A 13999-nucleotide genomic window follows, 5' to 3' on the forward strand; every position below is an offset into this window, starting at 1 on the left:
ACCCTTAAAATTAAAAGATCTTGTGCTTAAAAGTAAACCTGTTGAAAAATTTAGGTTTAGGGGTGATTCATTCGGTTTTTCAATCTCATTCCCATTTAAGTCCAATTTTAGTATTTTGAAACTTCCTTTGTCTCTACACTTCGTCTTTTGGGTTGATCCTTAACTCTTTAGATTGTTAGTGTATGGTGAATTTTTGTATATAATCCAGTAGATAAAATTTTTAAAAAAACCCTTTCGTTCCTTTTGTATATATTTTGCTAATCCAATATGATCTCGGCTGAAATATGTTGGATTGTTTGCCTTGAATAACGGAGTTTTAATTCTGCTTTCGCCGAAATCGGGTATTCTCTCTCCTTTTACTCTACTCAGCATGTCCCTTTCCATATGTTGTTTTATAATTCTTTCCACATTTTGAAACATTGAGGACAATGTTTAGTTTAGGTTTGGGGGTATAGAGTAGATACCACGATAATTTGCCATAATTAAAAACGAACTCCTTCTTCTTTTTGAAAAAATTAAAAAATTCCAAAAAAAAAAAAATTGAAAAGTCAAAATTCCAAAAAAATTAAAAAATGAAAAATCATAAAAATGGAGCTCATTTACCTTGAAATGTTGACTCTTGTGCAAATATGTATTTTTATTAGGAGTCTTAGTCTAGATATTTAGGCACCCTGATTCTAGCACAATTCACATAGTGATAAGAAATTTGCACGCGCACGATCTACCAATACATGTATGGCCTCGATCTTCAAGGTGTTGGATAGGAAGTTACGATTGCCAATCACTTTAGAATACTGAACGAAACTTGACTAGCTTGTTCTTTGGTTGGTTGGGATAGAAGGTGGAGGTTACATTAAGAAAGACAACCATCGAATTTAACTGGGTGCATCAAAAAGGGCTACCTCTTGCAAAGTGTCATGTAATCTTTTGTTTCTTTTTGTATTTGTATCAAAAGTGTTTCATTGAATTAAAAAAAAAAAAAAAATCGATGTATATATTCAGAGAAAAAAATATCAGAAAAATACCAAAAAAATCAAGTATTTATCAATTCCATCCTCTCTTGTTGCAAAAATAAAAAGAGAATAGTCAATGTAAATAAGAGTCATGTAAAGAGTCATCTTTTGTTGTTTTTTTTGTAATAAGCAAGGAGGGTGTATGCCATTGATGTACAACGCGAGTAATTGTGAAATACCTCCAACTCATTCACAATTCTCGTAAAGTCCGGACAGCTAGCTAGATTTCGACCTCAGTTCTTAGCCTGAGAAACTATCTCTTGGTGATTAGTAGTCATAACTTCAGATCTTTCTTTACACATGTGTAGATACACTTTACACTCTTATCACATGTCTTTTTTTGTTATCAGTGCTAGGATTGTGCCTTCGATAGCTAGATTGACATCTCCATTTTGCTGTGAGCTTAAACTGTTTTGCACATGTCACATTTGATGGAATCTGAGCTCATATTTTGACCTAGAACTTTGTAGGTACGTTCTAAGCAAACCTTCACGAGACTTCAACTCGTCCACTAGGGACACTTAGTGGTTTAAAAGGCTTAGTGCATACGCTAAATGCATTCGAGAGACCAGCGACAGTGGTATAGTTAGGATTTCCTTAGTTTTGTTTTACTTGAGGACAAGTAAAATTCAGGTTTGGGGGTATTTGATGAGTGCCAAATATTGTATATATTTATCCCTTTTTGTTGGCATTTTAACTCATCTTTTGTGCAGTAATTCTACATTTTATCCCATATTCTGTATTTTCATTGTTTTCAAGAATAAATATTTTTATTAATTAATTTTGCATTTTTAGGTAGTAAATAAAGTTCGGATGAGTCGCGGAGCGAAAAGAGCAGAAAAGTAGTGAAAAGCCGGGAGAAATTACGCAAGGAAGCCGCGAAGAATGGTGCGCACAACCTCATTTTCTACACACAAAAGCGCCTCCGTTCTCAGCCATCAGATCAGTTCTCAGAAGCATCCAACGGTCGCTCCTTCATAGAGCATCAAAATCTGATGTCTGTGCCGAGCACCACAGCGCTGAAATTCCAAGCCTTCAGATTAGATGGTAGTTGAATCCAACGGTCGCTCCCTTGCTGTGCATCGAAGTTTGATATACCCGCCTCACACTACAGTACCTAACTCCATCAAGTACCGTTCATTTTGTTGTATCATATAATCCAACGGTCGCTCATAGCTTGCCTCCGCATCACCGTCCGATCTACCTACCATCTTCGCATCTCGCAGCTCAGAGTCACATAACATCAAAACTAGATACACCCGCCTCACACCCTATCACCCGAGCCCATCCACCTAACCAAACACCCTTCTCTCCCAACCAGTCGAGCCACTTTCTTCTCCACCGTACCCCTCTGCAGAGCCACCTCCTGCAACTGCCGCACCACCATCATCACCACCAACTCCACTGCCACCACCACACCTCCACCATCATACACACTCGACCCATCACCTATACCACGTTCTAATCTCTATCAAACAACTAATTTCGCCCATTCTCTCACCACTGAACCCTAAGAGTGAGTTGGTGAAATTAGTTGATGATATAGATCAATTGGAGGTATGGGAAGCAAGAGAAGATGACAAGGAAGATTGGGTCGAAGCTATTGAGTGCTATCAGTGATTAGGTAAAACCTAATTTCAATTTTTGTAATTTGGGGAAGAACAAACCCTAATTTTGGGGGAATTAGGTAATTTAGGGAATTTGGGTCTGTGACTATAAATAGCCCTATCAGTGGTGTTAGAAAGCATGTTTGGAGTAGCCAACATCCAGAACTTCCAAGTTCTGTTAAAATGATAATTTTACAAGCTCAGTTTCATTTTATGCTCAGTGCTGCTAATTTTCATTGTTCCATGTTTTAAATCATTGTTTGTTAATGTTCCTGTTAATACTTGGTCTCATATCCTGTTAATGCTTGATGTTAAATGTTAAAATGTTCAGTTCACAGTTCAATTTCCATGTTCTGTTCATGTTGTTTTTTTTGGTTCAATTAGCTGCTTAGTTTCATGTTCATGTTGTATTCCTGTTATGCTTATGTCCTGTCATGTTAGTATCCTGTTAAATGTATCTTGTTATGTGTTTGTTTAATTTCATGTTTTGATTCCCATTTCATTCCTGTTAATGTTTGTTACTTTGTTCTGTTAATGTTATTGCTCACTGTTAGTATCAATTCACTGTCATGTTTAAATTCACTGTCATTTGAAGGAATGCTAGACTAGATACATCTTAGAAGCTTTGTGCTGATTGTGCAATGGCAAGAAATCAGTGCTCATAGCAAGCTGATTTTCTTGCCATTCTTGTTGTATGCTTAGGTGGTAGTGTTGGTTGTGCATTGGGAGAAACTAGTGCTTATAGCAAGCTAGTTCTCTTCCATTCTTTTAGTATACCTCCTGTTTGCCTGTATTCTGCCTAGCCTTGCTTCATTTCAGCTTCACCACAACCCTGCCCTTGGCCTTAGGCCTTGGTTCATTCTTGTGTTGTTTTCTGTTGCTTTTGCATTGTTTTGTTGTTGCTGTTTAGTTTTAATTTGCTTTGTTCCTTATTTTTGCCCTGTGTTGCTTTTGCTTGCTACTTGTACATTCTGTCACTTGTGTTGCAGCTGCCCTGCCAAGCTGCTGCCACTTCTTCTCCTGCTGCAGCTCCATTCTGCTGCCACTTCTTCTGCTGTGCAGCACTTGTGCAGTCTTGCTACAGCTGCTGCTGCTGCTGCTGCTCTCTTGTGCTGCTGCCACTGCCAAGCTGCTGCTGCCTTGTCTGTTGCTGCCAAGCCTGCTGCCAGGTTGCTGCTGCCCTGCCACTCCTTCTCCTGCCAAGCCAAGTCCAGCTCCTGCAGCCAACTGAGTCTAAAGTCCAACTGAACCCAAGTTCTAATTCACTAAGGCCCAATCCAATTCAACTGTGGGCTTAATCAAAAGCCTAAGTTTAAGGCCAAAGCCCATTTATTCTTCAAAGAATAACTGAGCCCAAGGCTCAGTTCAAATTCAAAGGCCCAAGACCTAAAGTATTTCATTGCTAAAAACCAAACCCATTAAGCCCAACACTTCCAAAGGGTATTCTAAGCCCAAAGCAAATCTAGGAACCCAATTAGCTAAAACACTTCCAAAACACACCCGATCTCTGTGGATCGACCCGTACTTGCACGAGCTACAACTGACGACCGTGCACTTGCGGTATTACTGTAGGCCCGCGTTTTCATCGCATCATTTATACACACCTTTCCGGACCTGCCAAGTTTTTGGCGCCGTTGCCGGGGATTGGTGCTGTGTTTTATCTGTGTTTTTCTTAGCTATTTTTGCATTTCATTTCATAGCATTTGCATCTGCATCTGCTTCATTTCATTTGCTGTTGGACCTGCTGATTATGAACCTGTTTTTCCTCTGCTGGGACGCCACCAAGGAAAAGAACCAAAACCCAACTGGGTTTTTGCAACAATATCAGAGCAGCTGGGCTGTGCTAAAAAGATAAGCCTAAACCCATTTCATTAAGAGAACCCAACCTGTGGGCTTCCAAATTTTTAATTGTGGGCTTGTAATAATTAACCCAATTTTTTTTGGGCTTTTTATTTTTCTATTTTGGGTTTGTAATAATTTATTTTTGGGCTTGTTGTTTAATTTGTGGGCTTGTATTTATTTTGTGTGGGCTTGTTTAAATTCTTCCATTGGACTTGTATTTTGGACTCTGGGTTTAAACCCAACTGAGCTTATAACTGATTGTGGACTTGCTTCCACTCGAGAGTGGACCTCGAAACCAAAAGTTTTAAAACAAACGTCGGGCCTTAACCAACTGGGCCAAATTAAACTTTCAAAATTAAAACTTGGATTTTCGTAGGCCGCAGCCTTCCTTCCACTTCATTAGAGGCTTGCACAGTGGGCTTGCTCCCATTTTAAAAACCAAATTTTATTTTCTTAATTTTAAAAAAAAAAAAAAAAAAAAAAAAAAAAAATTCTTTTGCTCCCATTTTAAACCAAAATTTTCTTTTATAGCCCATCAAAACCAAAATTTTCCCATAAACCAAATTTTTAAAATTTTCCCATTTAAAACCAAATAGTGGGCTTTGTGTCATTTCAAAATGGACCAACCTCGTGCTCTCCATGAATACATGTATCCATCAATACAAATTCCATTATCATGTATTGTCTTACCTCAAACCAATAACCCTTTTAAAATAAATGCAAACATGATACAAATACTTCCTATATTTCGAGGGTTCGATTCTGAGAACCCCTATACTCATGTAAGAGAGTTTGAACAAATTTGTCGGACTATGCAACCTGATCATTTGTCCGAAGACTCCCTGAAATTGCGTTTGTTTACATTTTCTTTAAAAGAAAGGGCCAAAACATGGTTTTACGGTTTGAGACCACAATCAATCACCACTTGGGAACAACTCACTAATCAATTTTTCCAAAAATTTTTTCCACACCATAGGACCATCGCTATTCGTCAAAATATCAATTGTTTTGTCCAATTGGATGAGGAAACTGTTTTTCACTATTTTGAACGTTTTAATGATTTGTTGAGTGAATGTCCACACCATGGAATTGAGAAGTGGAGACTTGTCGTCATCCTCTATGAGGGACTAGACTTTAAATCTCGAACCATGGTTGAATCTATGTGTAATGGTGAATTTATTGATAAATCTGTGGATGATGCATGGAATTTTTTAGCCGAGATTGCAGAGAAAACCCATCAATGGGAATCCGTTAGGGAAACAGGAACAACACCACATGATATGAATCATCCCCATGAATTAGAGTTTTATTCTTGTAATAGCTCCGACCTTAGGATTGAAAATTATCCTAGATTGCAAAATGCCTATCATGATGATGATGATGATTATAATGTTATGTTAGAAGAACATGTCTATACTGAAAATGTTATGGAACCTTTGGGTTCAAATACATTAGGCTTCTCTGCCCCGACCTTAATGCATGATATTTCTTCTAGTATTCCATGTGATGTTTCCCCTGATGTACCGATACATGAAAATAAATCTGTTGATGATGTTGATAATTCTGATTGTAATCTTGCCAATGTGATTGATGATTGTGAGCATGATGTGACATGTGTAGATGAGTTAGAAGATTTTGATTTGATTAATAATGACGTGCCTATTCTTCTACCTAAGTCACAATCTGATGGTCTTCCACCCAACCTAGATTTGGTTTGTAACAAAAATTTTAAACCAACTTTTCTGAAAATTCCTAATCTAGGATTGGAACTGTGTGCTTCCCAAGTCCTCTTGGACTATTTTGCTTCAAAATATAACACTTTTAAAGAGCCACAGTTGGAAATTGCATGTTTGCCCATCCCGAAAACAGTCCATTATGAGTTAGACCTTTTGAATCCTGAACCCTTAAAATTAAAAGATCTTGTGCTTAAAAGTAAACCTGTTGAAAAATTTAGGTTTAGGGGTGATTCATTCGGTTTTTCAATCTCATTCCCATTTAAGTCCAATTTTAGTATTTTGAAACTTCCTTTGTCTCTACACTTCGTCTTTTGGGTTGATCCTTAACTCTTTAGATTGTTAGTGTATGGTGAATTTTTGTATATAATCCAGTAGATAAAATTTTTAAAAAAACCCTTTCGTTCCTTTTGTATATATTTTGCTAATCCAATATGATCTCGGCTGAAATATGTTGGATTGTTTGCCTTGAATAACGGAGTTTTAATTCTGCTTTCGCCGAAATCGGGTATTCTCTCTCCTTTTACTCTACTCAGCATGTCCCTTTCCATATGTTGTTTTATAATTCTTTCCACATTTTGAAACATTGAGGACAATGTTTAGTTTAGGTTTGGGGGTATAGAGTAGATACCACGATAATTTGCCATAATTAAAAACGAACTCCTTCTTCTTTTTGAAAAAATTAAAAAATTCCAAAAAAAAAAAAATTGAAAAGTCAAAATTCCAAAAAAATTAAAAAATGAAAAATCATAAAAATGGAGCTCATTTACCTTGAAATGTTGACTCTTGTGCAAATATGTATTTTTATTAGGAGTCTTAGTCTAGATATTTAGGCACCCTGATTCTAGCACAATTCACATAGTGATAAGAAATTTGCACGCGCACGATCTACCAATACATGTATGGCCTCGATCTTCAAGGTGTTGGATAGGAAGTTACGATTGCCAATCACTTTAGAATACTGAACGAAACTGGACTAGCTTGTTCTTTGGTTGGTTGGGATAGAAGATGGAGGTTACATTAAGAAAAACAACCATCGAATTTAACTGGGTGCATCAAAAAGGGCTACCTCTTGCAAAGTGTCATGTAATCTTTTGTTTCTTTTTGTTTTGTATCAAAAGTGTTGTTCAAAAAAAAAAAAAAAAAAATATATATATATATATATATATCAGAAAAATACAAAAAAATCAAGTATTTATCAATTCCATCATCTCTTGTTCAAAAAATAAAAAGAGATTTGTTAATGTAAATAAGAGTCATGTAAATAGTCATATTTTGTTGTTTTATTGTAATAAGCAAGGAAGGGTGTATGCCATTGATGTACAACGCGAGAAATTGTGAAATACCTCCAACTCATTCACAATTCTCGTAAAGTCCGGACAGCTAGCTAGATTTCGACCTCAGTTCTTAGCCTGAGAAACTATCTCTTGGTGATTAGTAGTCATGACTTCAGATCTTTCTTTACACATGTGTAGATACACTTTACACTCTTATCACTTGTCCTTATTTGTTATCAGTGCTAGGATTGTGCCTTCGATAGCTAGATTGACATCTCCATTTTGCTGTGAGCTTAACTGTTTTGCACATGTCACATTTGATGGAATATGAGCTTATATTTTGTCCTTAGGTTTTGTAGGCACACCTCTGGTAAACCTTCACGAGACTTCAACTCGTCCACTAGGGACACTTAGTGGTTTAAAAGGCTTAGTGCATACGCTAAATGCATTCGAGAGACCAGCGACAGTGGTATAGTTAGGATTTCCTTAGTTCTGTTTTACTTGAGGACAAGTAAAATTCAGGTTTGGGGGTATTTGATGAGTGCCAAATATTGTATATATTTATCCCTTTTTGTTGGTATTTTAACTCATCTTTTATGCATTAATTCTACATTTTATCCCATATTCTGTATTTTCATTGTTTTCAAGAATAAATATTTTTATTAATTAGTTTTGCATTTTTAGGTAGTAAATAAAGTTCGGATGAATCGCGGAGCGAAAAGAGCAGAAAAGTAGTGAAAAGCCGGGAGAAATTACGCAAGGAAGCCGCGAAGAATGGTGCGCACAACCTCATTTTCTACACACAAAAGCGCCTCCGTTCTCAGCCATCAGATCAGTTCTCAGAAGCATCCGACGGTCGCTCCTGCATAGAGCATCAAAATCTGAAGTCTCTGCCAAGCACCACAGCGCTGAAATTCCAAGCCTTCAGATTAGATGGTAGTGAATCCAACGGTCGCTCCCTTGCTGTTCATCAAAGTTTGATATCTCCGCCTTACACTACAACACCTAACTCCATCTGGCATCGTTGATTTTGTTGTATCATATAATCCAACGGTCGCTCATCGCTTACCTTCGCATCACCGTCCGATCTACCTACCATCTTCGCATCTCGCAGCTCAGAGTCACAGAACATCAAGATTGGATGAAGCCGCCTCACACCCTAGCGACCGAACCCATCCACCTAACCCAACACCCTTCTCTCCCAACCAGTGGAGCCACTTTCTTCTCCACCGTACCCCTCTGCAGAGCCACCTCCTGCAACTGCCGCACCACCATCATCACCACCAACTCCACTGCCACCACCACACCTCCACCATCATACACACTCGACCCATCACCTATACCACGTTCTAATCTCTATCAAACAACTAATTTCGCCCATTCTCTCACCACTGAACCCTAAGAGTGAGTTGGTGAAATTAGTTGATGATATAGATCAATTGGAGGTATGGGAAGCAAGAGAAGATGACAAGGAAGATTGGGTCGAAGCTATTGAGTGCTATCAGTGATTAGGTAAAACCTAATTTCAATTTTTGTAATTTGGGGAAGAACAAACCCTAATTTTGGGGGAATTAGGTAATTTAGGGAATTTGGGTCTGTGACTATAAATAGCCCTATCAGTGGTGTTAGAAAGCATGTTTGGAGTAGCCAACATCCAGAACTTCCAAGTTCTGTTAAAATGATAATTTTACAAGCTCAGTTTCATTTTATGCTCAGTGCTGCTAATTTTCATTGTTCCATGTTTTAAATCATTGTTTGTTAATGTTCCTGTTAATACTTGGTCTCATATCCTGTTAATGCTTGATGTTAAATGTTAAAATGTTCAGTTCACAGTTCAATTTCCATGTTCTGTTCATGTTGTTTTTTTTGGTTCAATTAGCTGCTTAGTTTCATGTTCATGTTGTATTCCTGTTATGCTTATGTCCTGTCATGTTAGTATCCTGTTAAATGTATCTTGTTATGTGTTTGTTTAATTTCATGTTTTGATTCCCATTTCATTCCTGTTAATGTTTGTTACTTTGTTCTGTTAATGTTATTGCTCACTGTTAGTATCAATTCACTGTCATGTTTAAATTCACTGTCATTTGAAGGAATGCTAGACTAGATACATCTTAGAAGCTTTGTGCTGATTGTGCAATGGCAAGAAATCAGTGCTCAAAGCAAGCTGATTTTCTTGCCATTCTTGTTGTATGCTTAGGTGGTAGTGTTGGTTGTGCATTGGGAGAAACTAGTGCTTATAGCAAGCTAGTTCTCTTCCATTCTTTTAGTATACCTCCTGTTTGCCTGTATTCTGCCTAGCCTTGCTTCATTTCAGCTTCACCACAACCCTGCCCTTGGCCTTAGGCCTTGGTTCATTCTTGTGTTGTTTTCTGTTGCTTTTGCATTGTTTTGTTGTTGCTGTTTAGTTTTAATTTGCTTTGTTCCTTATTTTTGCCCTGTGTTGCTTTTGCTTGCTACTTGTACATTCTGTCACTTGTGTTGCAGCTGCCCTGCCAAGCTGCTGCCACTTCTTCTCCTGCTGCAGCTCCATTCTGCTGCCACTTCTTCTGCTGTGCAGCACTTGTGCAGTCTTGCTACAGCTGCTGCTGCTGCTGCTGCTCTCTTGTGCTGCTGCCACTGCCAAGCTGCTGCTGCCTTGTCTGTTGCTGCCAAGCCTGCTGCCAGGTTGCTGCTGCCCTGCCACTCCTTCTCCTGCCAAGCCAAGTCCAGCTCCTGCAGCCAACTGAGTCTAAAGTCCAACTGAACCCAAGTTCTAATTCACTAAGGCCCAATCCAATTCAACTGTGGGCTTAATCAAAAGCCTAAGTTTAAGGCCAAAGCCCATTTATTCTTCAAAGAATAACTGAGCCCAAGGCTCAGTTCAAATTCAAAGGCCCAAGACCTAAAGTATTTCATTGCTAAAAACCAAACCCATTAAGCCCAACACTTCCAAAGGGTATTCTAAGCCCAAAGCAAATCTAGGAACCCAATTAGCTAAAACACTTCCAAAACACACCCGATCTCTGTGGATCGACCCGTACTTGCACGAGCTACAACTGACGACCGTGCACTTGCGGTATTACTGTAGGCCCGCGTTTTCATCGCATCATTTATACACACCTTTCCGGACCTGCCAGCTAATAGTTAAGAAGTCACCAAGAGACATAATTTTCATACTTGAAGTGAAATTCTCAAACCGCAGATGCGGAATACCAGTTTAAAACTGTATAACTGAAACCCAAACCTTCTCGACAAATCCTGAACCTTTTAGATGCCGTTACCGGTTTAATTACTATGATTTCTTTTGAAAAGGTGAAAAATAGTGTACTTCACTGAAACAAAAGATAGGTTCAACCTTTTATTGCTCAAAGTATCTAAGGAATATTCCTGTAAATTATAGAGAGGTTACATTGAGCACAAGTCTTGCGAAGAGTGCCAATTAAAACACACGATAACAATAAAACTAATAAGTGTTTCATTTAGATTTCGATAATATTCAAATTCATTTCACATAAAAAACAATTGAAAATATTAGTTAAATTTTGTAAAGTAATTAGCCCATCCCTTTTGCCAATTTGGCTCTTAATACAGGATCATTCGAGTTGGATTTTTTTGTTATTGGGATAGGTATTTTGTACCAATTACCACATTCCAATAGAGTTCTTAGGGTTTTTAATTAAATTAATCAAGTATTATATTATATTCTGCTTAGTTTAATAGAATCTCTCTTTTAGATCTATTGCATGACTTTTTTGCCTAATTTTCTTGGGAAGATGTAACATAATTGGTATACGTTGGATCGAGTAAACAATAATTTCATTTTTTGCCGATTGAAATTAGGGTTTTATATTGATATCCTTTCTATTTCTAAAATTCTAAAAACATGAAGTATTTATATCTGGACAGTAGCTTATTGTGGGTCATAATATTTGTTTGTAAACTTAATCCATCACACATTTTTCACTTGGTCAAAGTGGATTGAATGCATTTACAATAACTAAAATGCTTTAGAATAGTTTGTCTTCTCAAGGATGTTTATATGTAAAATCATCATTAAAAATCATGGATTGTGAAGTTGATGATTATTAACAACAATAAGATACTCGCACAATGATTTTTCCTCTCAAATAAAAATAATAAATAAATATAAAATTATTAGCAATAATATTAATATATATTACTTGTTTTTGAGAGAAGAAACCACTTCTGTGAGTATATCTTGTTATTGTTCATATTCATTAACATGTAAACACGAAGCATCTATTTTTAGCAATTGCTAACACTTAGAGCCAAATAAATATATAAATTCAAATCCTTTCTTATGAAGTTAAGCCACTATATTTTACCAAGTCCAGGATTGATTTGCTTGGTTTCTTAACTTAAGAAAACCGAAATAAAGACCCGAATTTATATATGTGTATCACGGACAGCTGCTTCCATATATATATTTATATCTCACAGATTCACTATACCAAACATTTTAACAGTTTAGTAGTCACTTGTAATTTTTACGATTGACTAATTAATTTAAAATATTAAATTACTTACATATAATATATGCCTTTTAAAAATCCACAAAACGCTCTCGGTAATTAGATACAATGCCGCCAGCTCAAATCTCCGCGCTAACCCATTCCGTAATAGTAGTGCTTAGCAGAACACAATATTCTCTTTTTCAATATCACTAATTCAAATCTGCGCGCTGATCGATTCAATAGAAGTAATGCTCAGTGTAATACAAGATGTAACATAAATGACCATTTTCAGGTGAAAAGGAAAGATTACAACTGTCCACCTAAACCATGACCATAAAAATCTATCAATCTTAATAACAAATCACAAAAATTTCTACAGAAAATTAGCGAGTACTGTCAATATTACTCTACCAACTAGCTACAGTATAATTATTGAGTTACTAATTGGTAGATTTTTAGTAACTATTAGCACAAAAATCAATTTTAATGACCTGATCAAATACAAGAACTGGTACAATTTTTTCGGACTAATCCGTGCACATACCAATTAGGCCACAAACTAAAAAAAAGAAAAATAGTCGGGCCGATCGCAGACTCCATAATTTGATCATCAAAACCAATCAGAAGATTCCTCCCTATATGATTTTTCGTGTCATAAATGCAATAAATAAGAAGGGTACTTGCAGAAAAATGAACGCAATAAAAAGAAGGGTGCTTGCATAAAAATGAGGACATACCAGAAGAACCCAATATTGGATCCCTTTTATGTTCCTCCCCAAACATAGGCCACCATAATGCCAGGAGGTAGACTTCTTTATCCTTCACCGCAACATCAACCTGCAAGCATACCCTACAATATATCAACAGAGACATCCCGGACTAGGATAATAGGATTGCAGATGTTTTCTCCGTGTATGCTAAGATTTGGAAAGGATCATGCTACTGGGGTTATGGTAGGAGAAACTGCAGATTGGTAATAAGTTGTCGATTTTGCTTCATGTAAAAGTGGGTGGGACGGAGAAATCGGGTGGGGATAGGCACTCAAAGACTAGTGACAGGGTTTGATTGATGCTGGAGCAACTATATTAGGCAATATTACGATTGGTGAAGAGCTAAAATATGTGAATGCAGGGCCTGCAAGAACTACTGCTGTGCCTGTGGGTAATCCTGCTAGATTAGTTGGTGGGAAAGAAAAACCTTTTAGGAATAGATGTACCTGGAGAGTCTAGGATCGAACTACTCTTATATCTGAATGGTTCTGATTAAACAATGTTTAGAACAAACAAAAATTTGCAGTCAGTTTTTTTTTTCGATAGATTTTCAAGTATTTGGTAGAGTTTTCGTTGTAATGAACGCAAGCTTTGACTTTTGATATGGATTTTTCTGGGAAGAAGTAAACTTTGTCTTTTTAGTGCATGCTTGTACCGAAATTTGGGAAGTTCATTTGGGAAGTTTCATATTTGGAACTTGGAATCGGGTGTGCGGATTTGACTGGTAAAGTGGATTTTAGTGATAAAGTGTTAACATCTGAGCATCGTTGTTGCAGAGTTTATTAATGTCCTGTAGTGGTTGCTGAACAGAGATAAGAACTCAAGATGTTTGATTATTAGTATTATTATTTTTTTTAATCAAAGATGGTATACTGATTTGAGTTACTGTTACAAGGTTTTGTAGCTGTAGAAAGTTTTGGTGCACATACTATAAGAATTTACAAGAGGTAGAGGTTGATCATTACTCAACTCAACATTGTACTGGTCAGGTAAACTGAGTTTCTTTAGGAAGCCAATATTGAGATTAAGGAGGGCTTAGTTTTTGAGAAAATTTATTGAATTTAGTTGTCACAGGTAAAGATTATTGGAATCGAGTTTTGTCAGAGGTAAAGTTCGTCAGTTTTTTTATTCGAAGAGGTGGATTCTCACTTATGGGTAACTGCGATTTATTAACCAAGTAATTTCTTTAGTTGGGATTCAGGTTTTCGATGTAGTTGTCGTGAAGAAGGAAATCAGGATTTTGATACTGGCAAGAAAATATGGTCAGGTGCAGCGTGCAGTGAGTTTATTGAGGTTGTGTAGG

This window comes from Papaver somniferum, chromosome 9 (genome assembly GCF_003573695.1).
Source record: "Papaver somniferum cultivar HN1 chromosome 9, ASM357369v1, whole genome shotgun sequence".
In the NCBI taxonomy this organism is placed as follows: Eukaryota; Viridiplantae; Streptophyta; class Magnoliopsida; order Ranunculales; family Papaveraceae; genus Papaver; species Papaver somniferum.